Source organism: Giraffa tippelskirchi, chromosome 13 (assembly GCF_054371585.1).
Source record: "Giraffa tippelskirchi isolate mGirTip1 chromosome 13, T2T-mGirTip1v1.2.pri, whole genome shotgun sequence".
Classification (NCBI taxonomy): Eukaryota; Metazoa; Chordata; class Mammalia; order Artiodactyla; family Giraffidae; genus Giraffa; species Giraffa tippelskirchi.
The window spans coordinates 7275894-7296169 of NC_137287.1; the positions used below are offsets into that span (position 1 = coordinate 7275894).

The 20276-nt window shown below is 47.5% G+C and overlaps 1 protein-coding gene and 1 long non-coding RNA gene across 47 annotated transcripts in view; both read left to right on the top strand.

Annotated features, from left to right (window-relative positions):
- CUX1 (cut like homeobox 1) overlaps positions 1-20276 on the top strand; it is a 349540-nt gene that overhangs the window by 106008 nt on the left and 223256 nt on the right. The window lies entirely within an intron of this gene.
- Positions 8802-19630, top strand: LOC145532507 (uncharacterized). Its single transcript, XR_014073302.1, has 2 exons — positions 8802-11370; positions 16733-19630. It is a non-coding gene; the product is annotated as an uncharacterized LOC145532507 (long non-coding RNA).

Genomic DNA, 20276 nt, shown 5'->3' on the forward strand with positions numbered 1-20276 from the left:
TGGGAGAGACCGATGACCCTCAGTGGCTGGCAGCCTAGGTGCGGGCCGACTGGGGGTGTTGGTGTCCCCCAAGCATGTCCATCAGGACCTGGCTTCTCTTGAGACCTTTCCTGTCACATGCTGGGCATCTGGACCCCCCTGCCTGCTTCCACGATGCCCAGACCCTGATGGGGAGGATGTGGATTCTTCCCTCCCCCACCCACCCAGCTAGCCCGTCACCAGTTCCTGGTTTGAGCTCCTGATGGCTGTCACTTTTGCTGCCTCCTCTGCACCCTCTGCCCAAGTGCCAGGGTCTGCAAGTCATGTCCAGCCCATCACCTGTGTTTGCATGCCCCATGAGTTGAGAGTGGTGTCTGCATTTTTGAATGGTTTAAAGAAAACAAGAGTATGTTATGATACACATGAAAATTATGAAATTCAAATTTCAGTGTCCCTGGAGGTTTTTTGTTTTGTTTTGTGTGTGTGTGTGTGTGTAGAAAAAAATTTTTTTTCTTTTATTGTGTGTGCATGCTAAGTCACTTCAGTCGTGTCTGACTCTTTGGGACCCTATGGATTGTAGCCTGCCGGTTCCTCTGTCCATGGGATTCTCCAAACAAGAATACTGGAGTGGGTTGCCAGGCCCTCCTCCGGGGATCTTCCTGACCCAGGGATTGAACCCAGGTCTCTTATGTCTCCTGCATTGGCATGCAGGTTCTTTACCACTAGCACCACCTGGGAAGCCCACGGTTAAAGATACCTAACATAAAATTTACCATTTTAGCCATTTTGAGTGTATAGTCCAGGGACGTTAAGAACATTCAAGTTGTTGTACCACCATCGCCACCATCCACTATCCCAGACTGAGACTCTGTAAATAAAGTTTTATTGGAACTCGGCCACACTTTGCCTGTTGCCTTTGCCTGCTTTTGTGCCACCAGGGCAGAGCTGAGTAGTTGCAACAGAGACATCAAGGCCTGCAGAGCAGAAATATTTATTGTCTGGCCCTTTCCAGAAGAAGTTTGCTGACCCCTGCCCTGGTACATACTCTTGTCACGGCCTATGTAGTTACCATGGCAATCATCTAACTGGTCTCCTGACCTCCACTTTCATTCCTTTCTAGTCTGTCTGCCCTTGGAGTGGTTTTCCTAAGAGACAAGTCTATCAGTGAACATCCTCGGTTAAAATTCTTTAGTGGCATCTCACAGAATAATGTTGTATTATTGGGAACACCAAGAAAAATAAGTTATTAAAGGCTCTGAACTTTTTCAGAGCCTGCAGAAAAGAAACCTGCTGGGCATTGGTTAATTTAGTACCATCCAAGATGAGCTGGCCACAAAGTTGTAATTGTTCTTTCCTAATCACCTAAGCCATCCTATAGCAGGGGTTGACAAACTTGGACTGCAAAGAGCCAGATGGTAAAATAATATAGGCTTTGTGACCAATCCAGTCTCTTTGCAACTACTCAGCTCTGATGTAAAGTCGCCATAAATAATACATGAATGAAGGTCCAGTAATAGTTTATGTAGAAAAGTAAAACAGGCCGTGGGCCAGAATGGGTGTGCTAAGCCTTGCTCTTACAGGTCCTCAGTGTGGTCCTCAGACCTGCAGCATCCCATCACCTGGGCCCACTCCAGACCTGGTGAACTGGGGACTCTGGAGGTGGCCCTACAGTCTGTTTCTTAATCAGCCCTACCCACCAGCTAAGGTGTGAGACCCTCCCTCCAGTCCAGAAGCACAGAACACTCCAGGAACAAAGCCAACATTAGCAGGGAAGGCAGACCCTCCGAGAGCTGGTCTCTGGCCATACCCCCCCCCCCCCCCCCCCCGCCCCTAGCAGAGCCTGTGCTTCAGGCGGGCCTGTAGGCTCTGGAACACAGCATCCTTGTCCCAGCCCGTGCAAGTGCACAGGGACCCTTCTGTCTGGAACAGCTCTTCTCTCTGACTGCCCCCAGCCTCATCCCTAACTTCTGGTCACTCTTGACTCAGCTCAGGTGTTCCCTGTCTTAGAAGCATGTTTGGAGCCTCCCAGCCCTACTGCTACCCGACCTGCGGGGTTTTCCTCCCGGGTGCTTCCGTATCTGCCGGTACATCCCCAAGTAGGGCACTTCTTGCATGTTCAGAATGCAGTTTATGGCCTGGATGGGGACTCAGATGGGGCCATTTTACTCATCTCTGTATTCCCAGCACACAGTAGGCACCCCAAAATATTTATTGAGCAACTGAGTGAATGAGCAAAGGAACCCTATGCTTAGGACGTGACTCACAGTGTCTGATGGAGGTGCCTGGCCCCCGGGTGTGAAGACGGGGAAGTCAAGTCCCTACCAGGAGTTCCTGGCTCGACAGGGTTCTGGAGGCGCTCAGGGTGGGAGGCTCCGGGTCATTTCCTCTTCTCCCCGCCTCTGACTCACTGATTGATTGATGTTTGGAAATTGTGACTCATCTCGTTAGAGAAGAAAAAGGAAATTTTACTCTGCTCTCCCTCCCTCCCTTTCAAATAAGCAATAAATAAAAGCAGCTGACATTCTACTTGGTGCAATAAGAAGCATTCAAATGCATTTCTGGTTTTCATAATTGGTAGCTTCTTGTAGAAAGGTGCTTATTAGAAGAAAAAAAAAACTTTTCTTGTGTATCTGTTTTCAGCCTTCTTGTCTGTAAAAATCATTAAGTGAGCCGGTGTGGGAATTGGCCTGCCCACCCCCTGCCCCCTTTTAAAGACATTTGTGGCAGTTCACATTTTACCAGTGGAGAGTTAAGCTACTTCTCTTTTAGTGAGAAATGTGAGGTGCACCCTCTCCGCCTTCAGAGTTTCAAAATGAATTCACCAGGGTAATGAGTAATGATGTCTTAAGCTGGTTTATTAAACGTGAAAGAATAAGATGTTCTAGGTTGACATCATGTACCAAATATAGATAAAGCCCGAATCAGCTGGACTTGAGGCCCGGAGCTCAGGCCAGTGCCAGAACACAGTTGAACCTAATGATGCCTGTTTTGTCTTGTGACACCGATGACTGAAGTGGACACGCGGCCTTGACTTTTAAGCGTCTCCTCCTGGGAAATCCAAAAAAGAGAAAGAGAGGCATTAGTTCACTTATCACTGTAATATTAGATTAGAGCTTGCTGGCTTTCTATTGTATTCATCTTCAGCATGTCCTAAATATGTTAGACTCTTGGTTCTGGAAAACTTACCAGTGAAGTCAACATCTTTTCAAAACGTGACTCAGAATGGGCTCAACAAATGTCGGTTGTAATTATTTTATCACCGCCATCCTTCTTATCTGCCAGGCAGAATGCCTAACGTCTAGGTAGGTACCTTGCTGGATGATCTAATTTCATGTGCAAAACAGCCTTGTGAGACAGGTGCCATGCCCTCCCCATAGAGAGAGGAGGCTGAGACTTGGAGGGACAGGGACTTCCGGAGTCACTTGCTTTTGGCCGCACAGCATCCGCGGGTGACGCCCGGGTGCACACCTGGGCCCGTGTGCCGCTCGCTCTCTGCTGGGCAGAGCCCTGCTCCACAGCACTCCGGTTTACCTGGTGCCCATGCCTGGAGTCTCACCAAGTGAGAAATGGATCATAAATGAGTATTTTAACCGAGGAGCTGTTTAAGTGCAGGATCCAGGAAGGGAGAAGCCGACGTGGGATCCACGCTGTCCGTTCTCCCTGGAGGGTCCCTGGCTCCTGCTGTGCTGGCACTGAAAAGGGGTAGAGGGGGAGGAGCCTCGCACTTGTCAGTGATGAGGCAGCAACCTTCTCTTACTTCATCTTGACAGCACCTCATGAGGCAGGCGTGGTATCCTGCCTGTTTCACAGTCAAGGAAACCCAGGCACTCGCTCTGCCCTCTCCAGCTGCCCGCTCTGGCCTGGGTCTGGCTGGCCCTTCCTGGGCCAGCTCAGAAGCCCCAGGCTACAGCCACATGCTGGCCCCATCGTCAACAGGTCCCCAAGCCTGTGGCTCAGAGCTGGACTGGCCTGGGAAAAGGCCAAGGAGCCGGGGTCCCACTAAGGGCAGTCACCAGAGGGGGCAGCAGAGGGTGGGGGCCTAGACTCGGACCTGGGATTCTGAGCTGCCCACGAGGGAGGCCGACTGTGACAGAGCAGAGAGTCACAACTTGCCCTCCGCCCTGAAGCAGCCAGGACTTGCCAAGCCTTGTTTCTAAAGTAAAGAAGGAAGGTGAGGGCATCTCCCCACAACTCACAGGAGGGATGCGGTGCACACAGCTGTGTCCCACAGGAGCATCGTGGGCCCCACCGCACCACACCAGGCTTAGGTCATTTCCATTTCTGTGCTGGGAATGGCCTTTTGCAGATACCGGTTATATTTATCACCAGCCAGCTTATCAGCTTACGACACCAGATACGCAAAACCATAAACTGACTCATGAAAGAATAGATAGTTCATGACTTGATGGTAAAGTAGATCAGCTTTAAAAAATCAAAGGGATCGTGGAATCCAGTTTTTACCTCAGAAAACTTTGTGAAATGTTCTAATAGGAATGTTAGTTCAGACCTTTCTGAGAACAGTGACCTTAAATACACTCTATTGACCCACCAATCCCTGTTTCTCCCCCGTCCCCCTGCCAGGGGAAAAAATTAGAAATGTGGTCAAAGCTTTATGAGCATGAATGCTCACTGTAGGGTTATTTATAATACTAAAACATAGGTGCAGCCTAATGTCCAATATAGGGGAATCGTTAATTTATGTTAAATTCATTCCTTGAAATGATTATATAGCTGATTTTCTTTCCCAAGAATATCTTAATAACATGGAAAATGATCATGATATGAAAGAAGGTAAGATACTATATCATCCTAGTTTTATGAAAGAAAAATTTACAAAAATGATAGATGACATGAATACATACATATATAGCATAATGTACATGAATATCTATTACGTATACAGAAGGCCTAGGGCACCTCAGTACATAGAAAAAAGACTAGAAGATAATTCAGAGTCTTAGCAGGGATTATTTCTGAATGGTGTGAGATTGTTTTTATTTTCTTTGTCATGCCTTTCTAAGTTCTCCAAATTTTCTGTAGTGAGAATTGTTATTAGTCTTTAATTTGAAAATAATAACTAAGAAAATGTTCAACATTTTGCAAAAGAGAAGAGTCTCTTTTGAAAGGCTATAGTATTTGGTGATCAATTCACCAAGCAGCTTTAAGTGGGAAACAGGTTAAGACCGTAATCTCAGCCCGCCACTTGCTTGCTGAGGTCCCCAGGCAAGTAAGTTGGCCTCTAAATCTCAGTGTCCCCATCTGTAAAATGGGAGCATGCTAGCACCCACCTCTTAAGAGCTGTTGGGGTGATGAAGTGAGACAAGATACCTGAGCCCCTGGCGGGAACACATGTCTAGACCATCTGCTGTTACCGTTTGTACTAATGTCATCGTGCTTGAAGCCCCAACCGTGTACCAGACTCCGTGTGAAGTGTGATGAGTGTAAATGTGGGTAAAAATAGTCCTGCTTGCGCAAGTGTGAGACCTGGTGTGTGGGGGGGAGGGGCGCACACGAGGCAGAGAAACGCATCGCTGGAGTCCAGGAAGGCCAGCCTGCCAACTTGGGAAGGTGGGAACGGGCGTGTCCTGGGAACCCAGCTGGAACCAAGGGACAATGGCCGCCCCCGCCAGCCAGCTCAGGGCCGACCACGGCCACAGCCAGAGTCCAGAGCATGGGGCGGTGGGAGAGGTGACCAACAGGAAGCTGGAGATGACACTGAGGCTTTAACTGGGGCATCTGCCCTAGAGAGAGTTCTTTTTATATCTGAAGGAGGTGATACCTTTATTTTAAGGAAAACCAGACTCTCTTCCAAAGTGTTCACCGCACCTGAGAGTGTGTGTGTGTGTGTGTGTGTGTGTGACAGGAGAGGGAGTGTGGCTGTGATCAGGAGCATTTGCCCAGCATCACCATTTCTGAGTTGCCCCCGTTCTGTGGCCCCCCTTTCTTTAACTCACTCCCTGCCTCAGCTCTATCTTCTCTTCCTTTTACCCCACCCCACAGAAGGAGAATCTTACTCTGTTCTCTGGAGCACCTGGCTTTTCCAGCCTCTTGTTACGAGGCCGAGCAAAGGGCGCTCCCACCCTAGGACGGGCACAAAGGAGCCCGGATGCCCAGCTCCCCCCTTGGGCACCCCTTAGAGCAGGGAGCAGAAACCATGGAAGCCCACGTAAGATCTCTAATTATTTCTGTTGAAGCTGATTATATTGAGGGTGGAGTGCCTTGCCTTTAATTTCATTGTGCGTGCGTGTGTGTGTGTGTGTGTGTGTGTGTGTGTGTGTCCCGCTCACAAGAAGTATAGTCTTTTCTTTCCTGTTTGTTCCTGCTTGATTCAGGGAGGCTCTGTTTTCATTGCCTAATTAATGGGGAGATGTCCTGTGGAGGATTTCTTTGTGGACGGATTCTCTGTTTGAACACGGCACAACCTGTGGCCCCTTTAAAACATAGTTACATCCTTGTCTCTTTATAGGGCAATAACTAGATTAATTTTGCAATGCTTTTCGAATGCCATTGTTCTTTTTAAGAGAATAGGTTCGTCGTTTTAATAAGACTTGAATGCCATCGAGACTCCTTGAATTGGCACAGTCGCTTTGTAATAGCACGGTCCCTTGAAACGAACTTAAGGGAACGTTTTACGACTGCCTGGTCAGCTCGAAGCTCCTTCCGTCCCGGACCGCAGTCTCTAACCGTGTTTACCCTAATGTTCTTTTCAGTTGCATTGGTCACCGTCTTTTTAACTTAGAGCAAGGTTCATTGTGTTTGTCTTGCCCCACTCCAGGTTTTACTAATGAGATTCATTTTGTAAAGGAGAATTGGAAATTAATTGGATGATTAATTGTGAGATTCTTACTCTTATCAAGGAAAGCTCTAGAAGACCTGGCTTCAGATAAAACTCGTAATGAGCCCTTAATATTCCTTTTTTGTTTTTTTAATTTGTTATTTTTAAGAGTCTGATCATGTAAAGAGAATTCAGTGAGATGGAAAAAAATTTTTTTTCCTGTGCATTTGCCATAACTTTAATTCCATTGTAAGTCCATGCATTGTTGGTAACAGAATATAGTGTATGGAGTCAGAAGACCCATCCTTCCCTCCCGATGCCCCTGGCTTGCCAGTCATTGTGCCCCGTGACAGAAAATGAGCTTAGCCAAGGTCTTCCTGTGTCATGGGGCCTGAGCTCTGGGACTGCCTGGATGTCGGGGTAAGGGAGGAGGGGGATTTCTGGCTGGGGCTATTGTGGGTGGTGCCACCAGTGAGAATCCAAGAGGGATTAGTTGGGGTGGGGTGATGAAGAATGAGATTCGAATTTAGAAGGCATGAGATACTAGCAGGATGTGTGTGCGCGCTCAGTCTGTCAGTCGTGTCCGACTCTGCGACCCCATGGCCTAGTAGCCCACCAGGCTCCTCTGTCCATAGAATTTCCCAGGCAAGAACACTGGAATGAGTTGTCATTTCCTTCTCCAATGGTTCTTCCCCGCCCAGGGATCGAACCCGAGTCTCCTGCCGCTCCTGCATTGGCAGGGGGGATTCTTTACCACTGAGCCACATGGGAAGCCCAGTGGAATAGTAGGTAGAGATCTGCAGAGATGGGCTTTCCAGATGGGTCAGTGGGTAAAGAATCTGCCTGAAATGCAGGTGACGTGGGTTTGATCCCTGGGTCAGGAAGATCCTGGAGAAGGAACTGGCAACCCACTCCAGTATTTTTTCCTGTGAAATCCCAGGGACAGAGGACCTGTCAGGCTACAGTCCGTAGGGTCACAGAGAGTTGGACACAGCTGAAGCAACTGAGCACGCACACACTGCAGAGATAGAGAGAGAGGTACTAGTGAGGTGTTTTCAGGATGCCTCCAAGCAGGGCTGCCCAGCAGACAGCCTGGCCCTTAGGAGAATGGTGTTGATGTGGCAGTCACTGACCTGGAGTCAGGGCCCATCTCTGTGCCCCTTGTCACCTCTGGAAGTATGACGATGGGAAAACCATTTAACCTCTAATCTTTGGTTTTCTTTGTCTGTCATGTAGACAGACAAAGAAAACTGTTTGAGGTTGCTGTGAGGCTCGAATGAGCTAAATGCACGCAAAAATGCTTTATAAACTCTAAGCTAGGTATAAATATCAGTTATGATTGTTATTGGAGAAGGAAATGGCAACCCACTCCACTGTTCCTGCCTAGGAAATCCTATGGACAGAGGAGCCTGGTGGGCTATGGTCCATGGGGTTGCAAAGAGTCAGACATGACTGAGCTACTAACACACACACGATTGTTATTATCATTTTTACATTAAAATGGAATCTACCCAAACCATTTGGAAAGCATCGCACCCTACCCCCTATGGAGCCTCGCAGTGCATATGTTATTGTCTGTTTGTTCAGTTGTTTGCTCATTCAGTCACAATATTGATTAGTATTATATTAGAACTAAAGCAGTATATTTTGAAAAGCAACCAGGAGTAGCCACTCTGTAAAGTGTTATACAAGCATTAAAAATTATGTTTGCAGAGAGCGTGTAGCGTCTGGGCAGGCTTCAACAAAGCAGGCAGCTTAGGAAGTATAGAGAGTGTATTATTACAATTATAAAAGAAATGCACAGAAAAAAATACTGGAAGGAACTATGCCAAAATAGTAAGTGGGTACCTCAGGGTGTGGGACTTGGAGTAATTTTTCTTCTTTATTATACTTTTCTTTGCTTTAAGCGTACATTGCCATGGCCTTCCATTACTCTGTAATCAGAAAGATAAATTCATGAACAATAAGAGCAGCACCTCACCACCCCCTCTCCAGTACAGGTAGGAATTAGATGTCTGAAGAACTAAAAGGACAAATGTATTGATTTCATCTTTTTAATATTTTCCTGGTTCATCTTGCCTTCAACACTGTTCCTCATCTGGCAGAGAAAACAGAACTCTGACTGCACAGAAACCAAACCAAACTATCGCTGAGCAGAGTCTCGAATTGCTCAGCCCTGTTGGGACCTCCTGCTTAAATTCTTTTGATAATGAAATTTGATCTTGACTTCCGCTAAAGCTATTGTGTATTAATCTTGCATTTCTAGTTAGTGAATGTATTTGGCAGCCTGTAGAGGCCAGAGATAACGCGTTGTTATGTATCTTCTATTTTGCCTGTGTGAGCCATGAAATTGGGTTTGCAGGCATGTATAAGTGAATACATTTATGTGTGCCCTGGCACGCGTAAGAAGATGGGAGAAGCGTGCTGAGTGTTCTTTTCTCGGAGAAATGGGTTTCTCCACCGCTTTCCTCATTCTTGACCCCTCCCTTTCATTATAAGGATTAGTCATCAATTTCATGTTTCTTATTCGGCCGGAGGCACTTACTGTTTAAGTGTAGCTGTAATTGGTGCCTCTTTCCTGCCCTTGGGGTCTCCCTCTTCACCCCCTTTTAGGGCTCTTGCCCCTGCTTGGCTGTTGCCCTCTATATCTTGTGGTTTCTCCCAACGCCTGCAGTGCTGTCACCTGCCACCCTCTCTAAAACCACCCTGTTCTCTCATCGCGAAGGAAAAGTCCCCCAGTTTTAGTTCCAGAAAGCATGCTGTCCATCTGCACTTGGCTAGCCAATCCTCCTTTTAACTGATATTTTGCTACTAATTGTGTTGGGGGAGGAATCACATTGGTTAACTGCTCATCCACCCTCAAAGTGGGGAGTCTGACCTTGCCACTTACTGTTTGACCTTTGGCAAGCACTTAACTCCTCTGTATCTTGGCCATCTCAGCTATGAATGATGCCCCTCGTCAGGTTGTTATGAGAATTAGCTGAGTTAATACAAATAAAGTCCTCAGTACAGTAGCTGGTGCCTGGTACATGCCCGGTGCTTGTTGGTATTATTACTGCTGTCATTGTCATTGCTAGTACTGGCTTAGGGCACAGATGGCTCAAAACACACCTGGCGTCTAAGAAGTCAAATGAGAGACTGTCGGCTGTGTTCCATCCAGTTTCCCTTTTTCTTTTGCCATCATCCTCTTTTGATCACAAACATACCCCCTGCGTCCAGAAGCCATGGCTCCCAGGACATGCAGTGGCAGCACAGCTGCAGGCAATCGTGGTGACTTTGCACAGACTTGGGATCCAGCACTCAGACCCCAGGGCCTTCGGGCCGTCTCCAGGCAGTGGACTGTCTTTGTGTCAGAGTTGGAAGAGCCACAGCAGCCCACCCATCCACCCTGTCTGACTGCAGGCCTCCCATGGAGGACAGTTTTATTTGGACCAGAGCAGAAAAGCAATCTCTTTCCTATAGCCTCGTAGTAAAACAGAAGGCTCGAGGAACAGGAGGGGAGGGAGCCTTTCCCTTCCCAACACGTGTGTGTGTGTGTTGAGTTTAATGGTGATGGCATGTGGGTGTATGTGTGCATGTGTGTGAGTGGTTTAGTGGTGTTTGGGTGTGTGTGTAAAGTTTGATGGCGATGTAGGATGTGTGTGTGCATGTGTGGTTTAATGGTATTTAAGCATACGTGTGGGTGTGTATAGGGTTTAATGGTGATGCAGTGTGTGTGGTTTAATGGTATTTGGGATATGGGTGTGTGTAGGGTTTAATGATGATGGTGTATGTAGTTTGATGGTGGTGTGGTATGTGGTTGAATGGTATTTAGGTATACGTGTGTGTGTGTGTGTGAGAGAGAGAGCTTTAACGGTGATGTTGTGTTGTGGTTTAATAATGTGTGGGTGTGTGTTAGATCTGACAGTGATGGTGGATTTCGGCCGAGCCCTCCCCACCTTTGCCACCATCACACCTTCTGTTCTGTATCCAGCCCACCTCAGAGAGCACCTGACGGTGCTGAACCTATTTGCAGCCAAAGAGAAGCGCCATTCCCATGCCTTGCCTCTTCAGGTCCTGGGAGACAGCGGATCTGTGTGTGAGGAATTGTATCTTCCTCACACAGCAGTGCGTGGTTAGGGCTGCTCTCCTGACTCAGCTTTGTGGATCCCACCCAAAAGAGCCTCACCATTAGCCAGTCCCCGAACAGGAGCCTGAAACAATGGACTTGTGTTCAAATTCATGGGAACGGGCATCCATGTTGTGTCCACAGTGACTACACAGTGGGCCCTGATGAGCCGTCAATTACAAGTGGAATCCACAAAGAATACAGCTTTAGTGCATCACAAACGTGACCTATCTAAAACAGATCTGTTGGGGCATAATAAAAATTAGATATTTGATCATGTGGGATGCCGTCTTCGAGTTTTGAAGCCTTTGTGGCCTCAGATCCCCAGGAGGAGAAGACCTCTGCGTTCTTTGTGTGGTAAAGATGCAGGGCAATTCTTCCAATTTTTAATGTGCTTGGGCTTCCCTAGTAGCTTAGATGGTAAAGCATTTGCCTGCAATACGGGAGACCCGGGTTTGATCCCTGGGTGGAGAAGGTCCTCTGGAGAAGGAAATGGCAACCCATTCCAGTATTCTTGCCTGGAGAATTCCAAGGACAGAGGAGCCTGATGGGCTATAGTCCATGGGGTTGTAAAGAGTCAGACACGACTGAGTGACTAACACATAGTGTTAATATGCTCACACAGTGGGATTGGCCTTTTCAAAAAGTGTCCTTCTCAGGCCGTGAGTGGGGCCCTGTCTGTGACCTTCACTGTGAGAGTCCAGAGAGAAAGGATGTGTGGCACCGGGTTTTATTGGGACGTTGTGGGCATTGAAGAGGGTGCTTGGTACTGTCCAGTGTGGGATGAAGGGCCAGCTCCCTGGGTTTGCACTCAGCTCCAGCCCTTCCACTGCACGGTACCTCCCATGTCCTCAACTGAAAAAATAGGCGGGGGGGATGACGGCCAGGACGTTGTCATGCACTTTTAATGAGTCCGTGCAGGTAGATGTTAAGAACAGAGGGTGGCCCGGAGTAAGGGCACATAGGCATCTTACTGATGTGGCAGAGGCTTGACCTAAGTCCTGCAGTGGCAGGATGCACCACTTGCAACTGAGATTTAGGAAGAAGCCAGGAGCCCAGGAGGCACCTCTGGGTGCATCTCTCATGTACACCAGCACTCTGGGTCCCAAATTGGTCCCCGCTCTTGCACCCACGGTGCTAGGCAGGGGGCTGACCTGAGAACAGACATGTGGTTTTTAAGAAATAATGGATTGGCCAACCCAGTATAATATGGTAGGCCTGTGAAACGTAATGAAGGGCAGAATGGTTTTGAAACCCCCAAAATGATAGGTTAATCTCAATCAAAGGATTTGAGAAGATGACACTTGGGCTACACCCTCCAGGGTGAGCTGCCCCAGTGGGCGTTGCTCCAGTTAGGGGGCGTCAGGGGGCATCATCCGAAGATGCTGACCAGAAAGCATGTCCTTGTCCACCTCGCCCCAGTTGATCTTGAGCCAGCAGGTCCCTGGGGCATAGATTGGGGCATCGAGACTCAGGCAGGAGCCTCGCCGGCCACTTGGTGACCTAGTGCCATTGTCAGCGGGCTGTCCTTCCCTCACCTCCTCCAGGTCCACTGTCCCACTTCTCAGGCAGGTCTTTGATGGAGATTCCCCTGGGCCAGCAGGCTTTGTAGGGGCTGAGGACCCTGGTGGCTTGGGGCCTGGGCTAAACCATTAGGAGCAAGAGAGCCTCCCGCCAGTGCCCACACCACCCTGGCTAGAACTGGAGCCCCTTGCACGTCCTACTTGCTGGCCCCTGCCTCCTGAGCCCGGTGTGGTCAACTCCATCCCCATCAAGCCCTGGAGGCCACGCTCAGTTCACCGCAGCTGGACTCACGGAGATTTCTCAGTCACCCACTCTTAGATAATGGGTGGCTAGTCTCACTCTTATATTTTCCACAGTTTTATTCTCATAGGGTAAAAGCATACTTTCTTTGGTTTGGAGCTATCTTGACCTTGCTTCCTGTTTATCCCTGGCTACTAGCATTTAAAGTGGGGAACATTCCAGAGGAAGGGAAATATAGTCTGCAGAGAATGGTGAGTTGTCCTCTATTGCTGGATTCCTGGGCATGGGGAAGACATTGGGTAATGGGTGTTGTATGTTAGAAAAGCTCTTTATTGCTTTTGGAGGAAGAGAGGAAGGAGGAGGAGAGAGAAGGCAGGCGGGTGGGGGTGTCCCTGTGCAGGGCTGTCCAGGGAGGGAAGGCTTTTTGTGGGATGACTGGGGCCCTCCCTGCCCCTCCCCCACTGGGTGCCAGGGCCCCCACCCAGGTGGCACTTGCCCTCAGGCAGAGTTTGCATCCTTGGAAGGAACCGAAGTGAGAGGGAGAAGTAATGCGAGGGGAGGACCCCCGGGCCTAGGTTTATAGATGCCTTTCCCCTTAGAGCTGGCCTCATGGTCATCGAGGTGACTGTCCTGAGTCTGTGAGTGTCTGATCTTTGCTCAAACGTGCTTTTTTTCACATCCCATTTGCCCCAAGCATCCTCGGTGACCAGAGACTGTGCTAAGTGATCAGAACCTGGTTTCTCTCTCACGCATGGCGGTGAGGTGGTCCAATCTGTGCCGCAGAAAGGCCACTCTGGGACAGCTGGCAATGAGCAGTGAGGGGCTTGCCTGACGTCACACAGCTGGCCAGATGCCATGTGCCACTGGCAGGGCCACGTGCCCCAGCTCTGATATTCCCACATCTCTTCTGGAACACAGTTGAGAAGGGAGGGCACGGAGGGCCTTGGTGGCTGCTCTGTGTCTCCCAGGGCTCGTTAGCCATAGCTCGTGGGCCATTTCCTGAGCATCTACTCCACGCTGGCCTCGTGCCAAGACGTCTCCACCACGTGAGAGGGACTTGACAGGTCCGTCCCAGCATCCACACCCAGCCCCACGACTTGGGTCCCAGCTGCCTTTGTAAGGGCCTGTTTGGAATCTTTTTCCATTTAACACATTTGAGACTTAGCTAAGTGTCTTTTTCAAACACTAATAAAGCCTTAACAGCTTCTGAAACACTGCACTAGACCTGAGAGTAGCTGACAATTTGGATTCCGTCTCCAGTGGGAAAGATTCGACACCACAGGTTTTAGGAGCTTTTAAAAGCTTCTTGTTTGTGTAATGTTCATTGAACACAAATTCTTTTGCAAATAATGGTCTGCAACTGCTTTAAAGAAATAAACTCTACTTGCTTGGCCGGGACATGTATCTGTCAATGGTAAAACCACAAGCACACATTCTATTAGCTGAATTGTTTAATTAAACCACATCCCTGAAATGATCCGCGCCGTGTGAAGGGACAATACAGGTACCGCACGTTCTGAAAAGATATGTAAAGGGTCCCCAGAAACAAATAACCAGAATCCATCCTAGACAAGTCATTTCCTCCCTCTGGACCTGTTTCCTCATCTGTAAAATGAGGTAGCAGGCTTGGGACACCCACAAAATCCTTGGGGTAATGCAGTGTGAAGAGTCTGTTACTTGGAATATTTGTAATGCCTTAGAGTTTTATCCATTTCCCCCATCTGTCTTCCCTTGAAAATTAAGCAGTAGGAGATTACTTTATCCAATGCAGGTCAAAATATGAGAATTGGGGGACCAAGACTCTGGTCCATGTGGTTCTGCTGGTTTTGCCTTTGGTTTCAAAGTGGCTCAGAACCCTGAGCATGTGGGCGGAGAGGGCACCGGCAGAGTCTTGAGAATCCTTCAGCCTTTTCCGGGATGTCTCTGCTGCCCGCATGCGAGGCAGAGCCGTGGAGGAGAGATCCAGAGGCTGGCCCAGCTCCTCAGCCCATCAGCTCTGCGGCCTTGGGTCTCCCTGTGTGTCCTCCCCCCGCCCGCTTCCTCGCGGGGCAAGAGGGCTGGCCAGGCCCCCTCATGGAGTGGTGCTGAGAACTCCCAGAGCTGGAGCCTGGGCTGTTAGAGGCAGTACCCGGCAGCCCTTAGGTCAGACAACTGGACCCAGTTTGAATAAATAGGCCCCCAGGTTTCCCTGAGCCTTAAACAAAGCTTGAGATTAGGTTAGGAAGGCCCCTCTCTGTTACAGACAAAAAAGTGACCAAATCGTATTTTTGTAAATTTCACTCCCCTCCCCCCTTTTTTGTGATAAAACTTGAATCCTCGCTATAAAGCAAACTCTGATGTCAAGTTAGTCCTAAATTTTCAGCTCTTCCAACATGCAGGTTTATAGAATCATATGCTTTTCAGTGGTTGAAAGGAACTTAAGATGTACCAGTTATTTCAAAGTTGTGAAGCAGAGACTAAAATAGTTTGAAGCTGAATTTTTAAGCCTCTTTTGGCTGGATCAAAGAAACCCAAACTTCTAAAAATACCAAATTAGCTTTTTAAGCACAGTTTCTATCTTTAGTTGAAAAATGTGTGCAGTGTGGGCTCCTGGAGCCTCCTTAAATGTACCCATTGATATCAGCATCTACCTTGAAAAATGAGGTCTTTGGCCTGCGCTAATAATTAAATCACTTTCTCTGCTCTTGATTTTCCCCTTCAGTTTCAGGATTCCACCACTTAGACAGAGACCTCCTCCCTTTCCCTTTCTGACTTCAGCCCCCTGTCTTCTTGCAGTTCATTGTGGTCCAAGTTACATTCTTGAAAACCATGATGAATAGATGTGAGATTGAACTTTGAGTTCCCATGTCAGAAATTAAAGTGGATATTCCTACTCAGGGCATAATCTGAAATATTTGTGTTTGGTTGCACATGTGTTATATGATGCTCTCTGTAGCAGATTGGCCTTTCTAATTGCTGAGCTTGTTAAAATTTAAATTGGTTTTCGCTTTCTTAGCAAATGTTGACTGACAGTCACAGAAAATGGCCCAGAATCCTGATGAGTGATGGGAGGCTGGGTGGCCTGAAGTAGGAAACTTGGGGCAGACCATTTCAAATAGTTAGATTTGACTTTCAGTGCTTCCACGGTGCCCAGAGCTCCTGGCCATACCCAGCTGGCCATGGGGAGCATGGGAGAGGCAACTCTTCCTGCTGTGGCCCTTGAGGGAAGCACCATCTCAGAAACCAGTTTCACATGGGCAGGCCAGACCTCAGCCAGGCGGGGGACGAGGGAAGCAGTGGACTACACACCCAGGGTAGTAGAGCCCAAGTTCCATGAGTAGGCCACGGTCCCCCAGGCCTCTCTTTGGAGTGTCAAGGTGCCCGGGACTGTCCAGGGACTTTGGGTGGGATCTCAGCCAGTTTTGTTAAGAGGAGAAGAGATAAGGAAACAGTACTGGGGAAAGGAGGAGAAGTGACTTTTTTTTTAATTTATTTATTTTAATCGGAGGCTACTTACTTTACAATATTGTAGTGGTTTTTGCCATGAAGTGGCTTTTCTTAAACCCCAACTTGGTGCCAGACACCAGGCTGAGCACACTCACGTGCATCAGCTAATTTTATCCTCACAGCGTCCCTGAAAAGATACTTTCCCATTTTGCATCTAAGGAGACTGAGACTCAGAGAGGTTCCTGGCCTCCCCAGGGTGGTGCAGCCAGTAAGTGGAAGTGTTAGTCGCTTAGTCGTGTCCAACTCTTTGCAACTCCATGGACTGTGGCCCACCAGGCTCCTCTGTCTATGGGATTTCCCAGGCAAGAATACTGGAGTGGTTTGCTATTCCTTTCTCCAGGGGATCTTTCCAACCAAAGGATTGAACCCGAGGCTCTCTCAACCCCTCCCCATCAAGCCAACACCAGACTGCAGCTTGTGGATGGGAGAGCTGGGGAATGGAGGGAGTAAGTTCTTTTTTGCTTTGGCCACTCAAATTGGATTGATATACCTACTGAAGGGCTTCCCAGGTGGCGCTAGTGGTAAAGAACCCACCTGCCAATGCAGGAGACATAAGAGAAGTGGGTTTGATCCTTGAGTCAGGAAGATCCCCTTGAGGAGGGCATGGCCACCCACTCCAGTATTCTTGCCTGGAGAATCCTATGGACAGAGAAGCCTGGCAGGCTACAGTCCATAGGATTGCAAAGAGTCGGACACGACTGATGCAACTTAGCATGCACATATACCTACAGAAAGATGCGTGCTTCATTAAGTATACACTCAAATCAACTTTCCCAAACTGAACTCATCCATGTACTGACACCCAGATTAAGAGAATTACCAGCATCCTCAGAAGCCCCTCTTGGGGTCCCCAGCACTGGCAAAAGCTTTCAAGAAAGAAGGAAAGGAAAGCAACACTTGCTAGTTAGCTTTTATGGGACAGGCTCTGTGCACCCGCTCCACCATGCCCCAAATCCTCTTTTGAGAGGTCAGGAATTGGACCCAGAAAAGGACGAGTGGCTTGACCAAAGCCACGGCCGTAGCACTAGGTCCCCTCAAATCCGCACACAGCACGCTTTCATCTCCACCCTGCCCCTGCCTTTCATTCTCTCTCTGTCTTTTGCAGATTGTTAGGAAGTGAGCTAGCATATTAATATTTCCAAAACTTCTTATGAAATTGGAAGTGTTGTGCAGTGATGAAGATAGAAACTAGAAACTAGGAAACAAGAGCTTTTAATCCCAGCTTACAGGAAATTCTAACTAGTAGGAAATCTAATTCAGGCCGTCCTGGGAAACGTCACACGCTCAAAGATGAAAGTCAGCTAAATTGGGATCTAATTCTATAATCTAAATATAGATGTAGATATATTACAGGTTGGCCTTTTCCGCTTGGGAGAGGATCATTCACTCTAAAAAGTACCTTTTGTGTCACAGAGAAGAGTGGCTGGCCAGGGCAACAGCACAAAAAGGCAAGGAGGGATTTTGACTTTTTCATTCCTTAGTCTTCATTGTCTTAAATTTCATAAGAAGAATGTATTTGTACATTACATGTGTAGTACATGAATTTAACAGGCCAGAGGGAAGACTCTTTACAGAGTGTCTTCCAAGTGGACAGGAGTTTTGCATGTAGCATTTTTTTTTGCCTTTCCTACCACGGTGACCATGGACGGTGAAGGTGCCAGCTACTGTCGTCCATTCCGGGGACACAGAGACCCTGTGTCAGAAGTTGACTAGCTCATTGGCCTTTGTGTGGCAGTTTAGTTCAGTCGCTTAGTTGTGTCCGACTCTTTGCAACCCCATGTATCACAGCATGCCAGGCCTCCCTTTCCGTCACCAACTCCCTGAGTCTACCCAAACCCATGTCCATTGAGTTGGTGATGCCATCCAGCCATCTCATCCTCTGTCGTCCCCTTCTCCTCCTGCCCCCAATCCTTCCCAGCATTAGGGTCTTTTCCAATGAGTCAACTCTTCACATGAGGTGGCCAAAGTATTGGTAGTTTCAGCTTCAATGTCAGTCCTTCCAATGAACACCCAGGACTGATCTTCTTTAGGATGGACCGGTTGGATCTTCTTGCAGTCCAAGGGACTCTCAAGAGTCTTCTCCAACACTACAGTTCAAAAGCATCAATTCTTCGGCGCTCAGCTTTCTTCACCGTCCAACTCTCACATCCATATGTGACCACTGGAAAAACCATAGCCTTGACTAGATGGACCTTTGTTGGCAAAGTAATGTCTTTGCTTTTAAATATGCTATCTAGGTTGGTCATAACCTTCCTTCCAAGGAGTAAGTGTCGTTTAATTTCATGGCTGCAATCACCATCAGCAGTGATTTTGGAGCCCCCAAAAATAAAGTCTGACACTGTTTCCCCATCTATTTCCCATGAAGTGATGGGACCAGATGCCATGATCTTAGTTTTCTGAATGTTGAGCTTTAAGCCAACTTTTTCACTCTCTCTTTCACTTTCATCAAGAGGCTCTTTAGTTCTTCTTCACTTTCTGCCATAAGGGTGGTGTCATCTGCATATCTGAGGTTACTGGCAGTCTTGATTCCAGCTTGTGTTGCTTCCAGCCCAGCGTTTCTCATGATGTACTCTACATATAAGTTAAATAAGCAGGGTGACAATATACAGCCTTGACGTACTCCTTTTCCTATTTGGAACCAGTCTGTTGTTCCATGTTCCGTTCTAACTGCAAGGGCTCTTTTATTTTAAACACGTTTGATTACAGAATATGCCTTTAAAAGTTAAACCATTCAAGATGTGCAAGACATGAAATGTAAAATTCCACCCCCTCAACCCCCATCAAATTGGGCTTCTCTGGTAGCTCAGCTGGTAAAGAATCCGCCTGCAATGTGGGAGACCTGGGTTCGATCCCTGGGTTGGGAAGATCCCCTGGAGAAGGGAAAGGCTACCCACTCCAGTATTCTGGCCTGGAGAAGTCCATGGACTGTATAGTCCATGGGGTCTCAAAGAGTTGGACCTGACTGAACAATTTCATTTTCCCATCAAATTTCAGAGGTAACCACTGTTACTTACATAATATGTAATTTTTTTTTTTCTTTTTTCTTGGTTGGACCACTTGTAAGATCTAAGTTCCCCAACCAGGGATTGACCCCAGGTCATCAGCAGTAAAAGCGCAGAGTCCTAACCGCTGGACCACCAGGGGATTTTTTTGTAATTGTTTTGATTCTTGTTTTTCCCTATTACAACCTAAGAGCAGGCATATGCTGTCTGTCTTATTAACTGACACATCTCAAGCACGGAGAATGGTATTTTTCTCGAAGTAGGTGGCACGTCAATGTCTGTGGGGCATGTGGACCCTTTGGCAGATGTCTGCACGAGTCCCTGACCATTTGTGCAAGGGTTACTGCAGAACAGATTCTTAGGCATGGTGTTGCCAGGCCAAAGGGTATGGACATGCTTTCCTTTCCTGGTTCTGCCAATTTAGCATCCCAAATGTCAGCCTCAATTGTCACTCTGTCCTCCCCAGGGGACAGAAAGGACACTGGGACTGTCCTTTTCCTCACCAACACTGAATACTTTAGTTACTGAATCTTCCCACCACTGGTTTAAAAAAAAAAAAAAGTATATATTCCTTTAAATTCAGACTTCCTCAATCAACAGTGAGATTGAACATCTTTTAGTATATTTATTAGCCAATAGTATCTCTTGTGTAAATTGTCTCGACGTCCTTTGCTAGTTTTTTTTTTTATTGGGTTGCTTGCCTCGTCTTGGTTTTGCTGGGTTTTTTGAGCATGTAGTAATAATTCTGTCTCTCTTATGTGTTGTAGATATTTTTCCCAAATCTGTCTTGCAAATATAAACATGTTTTTCTACATCCATTCTCTTATAGTATTAAGGTTTTTATTTGGCTTTTTTCCCTCTGACAGCAGTGTTGTATATACGGTTTGAGGTTTGGGATCTAACAATTTTCCCCTAGATGAATAGTAATTTCCTTCATGCAGTATTCTTTTTGATACTCTGAATAAAGGAATAAAGTTTTGTTTTTGAGAGATGGGGATGTAGACCCAGAACACGCAGTGCAATTTTTACTTAAAAACCCAGACCCGCAGCAGGAGCTTAAAGTGAACTTTCCCTAAAAGCCAAAACTTGTAGAAGTGGTGGCCCAAGGGCTTTCCAGAGGGCTGTAACTGAAAGGTTTCTACCATCGGCCTTCCCTCTTCTT